The sequence below is a fragment of the Orcinus orca genome, chromosome 13 (assembly GCF_937001465.1).
Source record: "Orcinus orca chromosome 13, mOrcOrc1.1, whole genome shotgun sequence".
Taxonomy (NCBI): domain Eukaryota; kingdom Metazoa; phylum Chordata; class Mammalia; order Artiodactyla; family Delphinidae; genus Orcinus; species Orcinus orca.
The window spans coordinates 11,777,648-11,784,974 of record NC_064571.1 but is presented as its reverse complement, the minus strand read 5'-3'; the positions used below and the strand labels follow the sequence as shown (position 1 = coordinate 11,784,974).

The following is a 7,327-nucleotide window of genomic DNA, read 5'->3' as shown; positions in this document are numbered from 1 at the left end:
AGCCACTCGGCCAAAAAACAAACAAAAAACAGATTGTCAGAATGGATTATAGAAATCGTTATACTGCTGACAAGAAATATCTAAAGGTTTAAGTTTCAGAAAGATCTAAAGCAGAGGAATGCAAAAGGATATACTTGTATTTAGACAAACTAAGGGAAAGAAAGCAGATGTAGCCATGTTATTATCAGGCAAAACAGAATTTAATGCAAAAAGCATTACTACAGATAGAGAGGATCACTCCATTATGATAAAAGGTTTATTACGCCAGGAAAATAAAGCAAATACAAACTTGTGTGAACCTAACTAAATAGTCAAAATACTGTATATAAATGAAAATGGACAGAACTACAAAGAGAAATTCACAATGCTACTCTCCATGAATTTTTTTTTTTTTTTTAATTTGGCTGCCCTACGTGGCTTGTGAGATCTTAGTTCCCCGACCAGGGATTGAACCTGTACCCTGGGCAGTGAAAGCGGGAGTCCTAACCATTGGACTTCCAGGGAATTCCCTCCATGGGATATTTGACACATTACTTTCTGCAATATTCAGATCAAGACGTTACTCTATTGACTAAACTCTGCAACCAAGAAGCTTAACTTCGGGGCAGAAATAGAACAACAGTGAATCTCATAGGGAGCGTTTATGAAAAAAGATCCCACAATGTTATTTTCATCAGATCTCAAAAGACTGATTCACTCTCTGATTCAATTAAATTAGAAAGTATTAACCAGCTCTTGCACTCTCCTGTTAGTGAAGGGCGGCGGCTGTTCCGTGGAATGCAGATAACCTCTGCCGGCACAGGGAACATCTCCCTGCCTCTCCCTTTCCCCTTGCCTCCAGTGCCCGAGCTCGCCAGCATGTCCGTGGTGCCACAGACGAACAAGGGCAAGATTCTTGCCAAGAGAATTAATGTGCCTAGCAAGTATATTAAGCACTCTAAGAGCCGAGATTGCTTCCTGAAATGTGTGAAGGAAAATGATAAGAAAAAGAAGGAAGCCAGATAGAAGGGTACTTGTGTTCAACTGAAGCGCCAGCCTGCTCCACCCAGAGAAGCACACGTCGTGAGAACCAATGGAAAGGAGTCTGAACTGTTGGAGCCCATTCCCTATGAATTCATGGCATGATGGGTGTAAAGAAAATAAAAGACTTGGACTCTACAATGCTTCTCTTAATTGACTGGAAATGTTGTGTCCCCTCCCCCAAAGAAATATTTAAAGCACATTTTAATTGTGTTCAAATTCAGTGGGTGACGTCTTTATTTTTCAAAGGTAGTGGTTTTGCTTCCTGAAAGATGTGAGGTAGTTTGTTGTGCAATAACTCCATTGGTTAATAAATGGCCAGATATTATTTATAAAATAAAATAATAATAATTAAAAAAAGAAGTACAGCTCTGTTGCAGCCAGATTTCAGCGCATGAGGGAGGAACTTGATAAAATTGGCAGGAGGAGGACTGTAGAAGGGGTTTTGACTGTCCCTGAGCACCGGCTACCCCATGTGTTGCTGCTACAGCTGGGAAAAACTTTCTTCAAATTACCTGGTTGTAGCTTAACATAGGAGAAGATGAAGTCGACGGACAAAAATGCTTAATGACAGAGCTATTGGGTCGTCAAGATGGAGTCCTGCAAGACTGGGACATTGATGACTGCAATGGTAACTGGTGGAGACCAAATTTTGAACCTTCTCAGTATCCATATATTCCTGTACATATTACAAAACCTAAGGAACATAAGAAGTTGTTTTTGGTTCAACTTCAAGAGAAAGCCTTGTTTGCAGTCCTTAAAAATTACGAGCTGGTAGCTGCACCACTGTTTGAACTGTATGACGACACACCCAGATATGGACCCATCATATCTAGTCTCCCCCAGCTTTTGAGCAGGTTCAATTTTATACACAACTGAATTCCTGCGCAGCAGAGAAGTAAGAGAAGCCGTCTTGGTGGGGAAGGATAAACTGGGAGATTGAGATTGACATATACACATTATTATATATAAAATAGATAACTGGGTTTCCCTGGTGGCACAGTGGTTAAGAATCTGCCTGCCAATGCAGGGGACACGGGTTTGATCCCTGGTCCGGGAAGATCCCACATGCTGCGGAGCAGCTAAGCCCGTGCGCCACAACTACTGAGCCCGTGTGCCACAACTACTGAAACTCACGCACCTAGAGCCCGTGCTCCGCAACAAGACAAGCCACCACAATGAGAAGCCTGCACACCACAAGGAAGACCCAAAGCAGCCAAAACAAAAAAAGATAACTAATAAAGACCTACTGTATAGCACAGGGATCTTATATATTTATTTATTTGTTTGTTTGCGCCGGGTCTTAGTTGTGGCAGGTGGGCACCTTAGGGAACTCTTCTCAATACTCTGTAATAACCTATATGGGAAAAGAGTCTAAAGAAGAGTAGATATATGTATATGTATAACTGATTCACTTTGCTGTACAGCAGAAACTAACACAACATTGTAAATCAACTATACTCCAATAAAAATAAATAAATTAAAAAAAAGAGAAGCTGTCTTTGTGAGCACAGCTGTACACAGTGTAGAATAAACATGCTAGAAAAGTTTTTTGGGTTTTATCTCTTTCCCAATCCCTAAATGACCACCTACTTTCTGTTGTTTGAATAGCAAAGTTAATATGAAAAACTAGATTGTGGTGTAAACAAATGTGATAATGTTTATTTTTGGTTCTACACATACTTTCTGTACAACATTAAAGAAAGTGGACTTCTTTCTTAAGAGAAGAGAAAAGAAAAGAATTAACCAAAAGAAAATTAGAAAAATACCATATTTGGAAATTCATGAAATAACTTCTAAATAACTGATGTGTTAAAGAAGAAACTCTTGTGGAAATCACTTAGTATGCAGAAATGAAAACTAATGACAATATACTACCATATCACAAACACTCTTCAGATATTTATAGCCTTAAATGCTCGTGTTAGAGAGAAATAAAGGCTGAAGATTAAAGAGCCATGTAAGTATCCTACTTGAGAAGTTGCAAAAAGGACAAAAGAAATCCAAAGAAGCTGAAACCTTACTTCATCCGCTGGAACAAGCATTCATTTTCCGTGAACCAGGCCCTTGGACCCAGTAGAGCCTCAGGTTGCAAGTTGGCAACCTGCTCATTGTGAGTCAATGTGAGAAAAGGCACTCTTCATTCTACCCCTTGATTCCAGAACCTGTATATTCTCGTTATTGGTACAATGCATAGACTGCATCCCCGGAGGAAGAAGAATGTCCTATCCCTGAATGCTGTTCCCAAGATGGTGCCAGGGCTGAGGTTTTAATGGGGCATTCCAAACATTTACCTGGCTGACTACTTTTGGATGGTCTGGTATATGGTAGGACTAGTGGATTCCGTTATTAGGTACCCATGGTTATGTGTCATTCAAACTCACAGAAAATCAGGCATTCAGTGAGCCTTCACAGTGGTGCTGGCAGAGACACTTCAGGCAGTGAATTACAACCACGTGTGCAATAGGCATAAACTATAGTAAGAATGAATCACTGTCCCCTCCAGAATAGATCAGATGTAATCAATTTGCCACCACGAGGCTGGCTGTTTTCCTCCAAGGGATGGTACCACGTGGCACAGTTGGTGACATGGTAAATGTTAAGTTAGATCAGCCTTGGACAGACGGAGCCCATGCTGTCCATCACACAAGCAATGGAGTTATAAGAGACAGAGCCTAGCTGATATCCACCAGATATGTCATCCTGTCCACATGGCTGCTGAGTGCATCTTCTGATGTGGATGCTTTTGGTGGGCCCTGACTTGAAACACGAAGATACACACACGTGTGCTCATGCACACAGGTTCACCCTCCTCAGACCCCTTTGTCTCTAATCTTCCCATCTTACTCCTTCTAGGTCCCTGACCTACTAGACAAACTACTCATCACAGCTCAGGAGTCCATACACATACCTACTTTAGACCTCGTCTCTTGAAATACAAAGTATATGTGGACAAAACTTGTTTCCTGCCATTCCAGTAAACCATGAACGTTGCCTGCCATCAGACCATCAGCCTCTGCACGGTGCTCTCTGAGGGGAATTCTTCAGGATGGAGAAAAATAGACACTGCCTTTATATAGTTAAGATGCATATCAAACGAATGATTTCAATGATGCAGACTCTTGCATCTTCCCATACATAGAAAAGCACGAAATTCATTAACTTGTCTGTTTATTTGTGATTAGCAGTAATTTTTTGATGTTCAACTATATGGGTTTGGTTTTCTTTTTTTTTCTCCAACAAAAACTCCTAAATATCCTGGCTCCTCTCTTACCTCATTGGAACAGTTGCTCAGAGCTATCTGAGAGGCTGTCTCCTGTGCTATAGACCTCAGTATAGCCCCCGAATAAAACATAATTTCAGGTTGTATGTTTTGTTTTTTGTTGTTTTTCAGTCAATATACACTACTCACAGCTCTGATTGCTGGGAAGATTTCTCCTCATTGCTTTTTTTTTTTTCTTCCCCTCGTCCCCCCTCATTGCTATTTTTATGGCCACCTTGAGTAGAGCTGTAATGTGGTAGCAGTCCATTTCAGCTCACACTAAGAAGGCCCAAGATTTTCTTTCGTTAGTTGATCATACAGATCCCCTGAGGTTATATGCATGAGCTGAGAGAATGGTGTCAGTGCAACAGAGGTGGATGACATAGGGATCTGGACCATTTATCCATTTAACTTACTTGTGTTCTCTGGACCTGTTCATTTCCCTTATATGATGAACTGTTGCTGCACCTTGAAAGGCAGCTCCAGTTGCAAAGTCATCGGATGCCCCATGATCAATTTCAAAGTCCCTTTTAGGGCTCAGTGGCATTACAGGAGCTGCTTCTCAAATGAATGGCAAATAGTTCTTTGTTACAGAAGGTAGAACCTCGTTCCAGATCCCTAGAGGTCTGTGCTGTAGACCTCCTACTAGACATTCCTGAGACTCCGCATGGCATCTTTACCTATCAAGGATATCTGGGCACCACAGGTCCTGCTGAGTTGCAGTGGCCACGGAGCAGGTAATTTGCCCTACGTCCTGGATCTACTGCAAATCTCCTCTTGCTCTGGACATTATTTGAACTAGGAAATAGATGAATCAGTGCTGTATTGCCAACGTGGTGTATGATGCCTCAAATCCAAAGAGCTCCAAAAAATACTATTTTTCTTTTTTTATACTATTTGTCCCTTTCATAGTGATAGGGGGTACTTAAGGTGCAGCATCTTGTCCCAAACCAGTGGACCTCTAAACATTTCACCAATGTGGCAAAGACTTTGAATTTTGAGGGAGTCTTTTTTTCCCACTAGTTGGCATCTGGGCATCCAGAGTACTTATCATATTTTGTTCAACAAGGTTCAGTTAGTATCATGTTCTGTAGAATATCAAGATGATCAAGGTCTCTGTGGATAATACTGTAGCAGGAAGCAGGAGAGTTAATATAGCACTGGGGCAAGACCGTCAATGTATTCTGCTGGCCTTCCCACATACAAACAGAATGCCTTTGAGCCTTTTTAATGATGGAGATTGAAAAGAATGCATTTACCAAATCAATAGCTTCATACCAAGTGCCAAAATCTGTATTGATCTGTTCAGGTAAAGATCCAGCTCAGAGAGACTTCCCTGGTGGTCCAGTGGCTAAGACTCCACGCTCCCAATGCAGGGGGCCTGGGTTCGATCCCTAGTCAGGGAACTAGATCCCACATGCTGCAACTAAGAGTTCACATGACACAACTAAAGACCCCACATGCCACAACTAAGACCCAGCACAGCCAAATAAATAAATAAAAAAAGAAAAGATCCAGCTCAGCAACTACAATTGGGACTATCACTTGGTTAAGTGAATGGAAATCCACAGCCATCCACCATAATGTCTGTTTTTTTATATTCATGAGAACCAAATAGCTATATGATAGGGAGTCCTGCATCTTTTAGTCTGATATAGGTGCTAATCTCTGCAATTCCACCCCTGATAGGATATTATCCTTTATGTACTGTCTTGTCACTACATGCTAGGCTTTCCCTAACATAATTGGTGAGGGAACCAATATGTGAGGTCTGCTACCTGTTAATCCATTACCGTTAGGAGATGTAACTGCAGGATGGATCTGTGGGCCCACTAGACCCACAGTGAGACAAACATGAATCAGGATTTCATTTATTACCTTTCATCTCTCAGCCTCATTCCAGCCGGGGGAACCACAATGGCATTTCAGATCCCCTGGTATTGGTGTCACCTCAGAACCCAGTATTCCACAGCCCTCGAGAAATCTAGGAATACCCTTTTCCGTAGTGGATGGTTTCTCTAGAAAATGGCCACGAGTCCCTTTAAGGAGGAACTAGAGGAATATTGTGCATCTTTGCAGTGGCCTTACCAAGCCCTTCCCCACAGGGAACTGGACTGCCCATCTGTCAGTCTGAGAACTGACTCAGATCTAGAAACTGGGTGAGAACTTGTGATTTTCCACTGTAGTGAAAGCCATCAGGCTTCAGCTCCCCAGATCTCCATGTTTTCTGGTTATACAACCAAACAATACTCTATTCAGATGCTGTCATATCTCTTTCCCAAAGACACTATGGATCATTAGTCATTGCCACAGATCTCTGTGTATCAAGGTACCCTGGTTGCTACCTCAAGCTTGCTGCCCATTCCAGTAATTATGTCCACATTTCTGACAGTTAAGTAACCCCACCTGCCTCTGCTTTTTCAGAATCCTGTTATTCCCAGTAACACAAGCCAGTCCAGTTCAGTGGTACCATGTCTTACCATCACCCTAGCCTATGGAGGAACCCACCACTGAATTTCTCATTGCTACCAGAAGCTCCCTCACCACTGTGCTTTGTATTACACCAGGAGTTAAAGGCCATGATGTTTGCAGCTTATTCTCAAATTGTTCAGGGAAAAAAAAAGTTAAGAACATACAGAGAGAGAAAGAGAGAGAGAGAACAAGCAACAAAGCAAATGAGGCAAAATGTTAGCAATAAGTAAATCTGAGTAAAGGATATACGGGTGTTTGTTTTGTTTTGTTTTACTTTTTGGTATGCAGGATCTTAGTTCCCCGACCAGGGCTCGAACCCGTGCCCCTGCATTAGCAGGCGGATTCTTAACCACTGTGCAACCAGGGAAGCCCAGGAAATTTTTGTAATAGAGCGGCACACAGTAGTTTCCAGACAATTTCTGGTTACATTTCCTTTCTAATTTTTAATGCATCTCTTTTAACTTTTCCTTTCTTTTTCCTTAATCAGGCTCCTGAAGAAGCAACTTGGAATTCATCCTTTTAAGCCTTTTTTTTTTTTTGCTTTTTTATTTCCTGTTTCATTAACATCAGATT

General features: G+C 41.6%; 1 pseudogene; it reads left to right on the top strand.

Moving 5' to 3' along the window:
- Positions 1 to 1,375: 1,375 nt before the first annotated feature.
- Positions 1,376 to 3,096, top strand: LOC101279579 (cleavage and polyadenylation specificity factor subunit 5-like; annotated as a pseudogene).
- Positions 3,097 to 7,327: the final 4,231 nt, after the last annotated feature.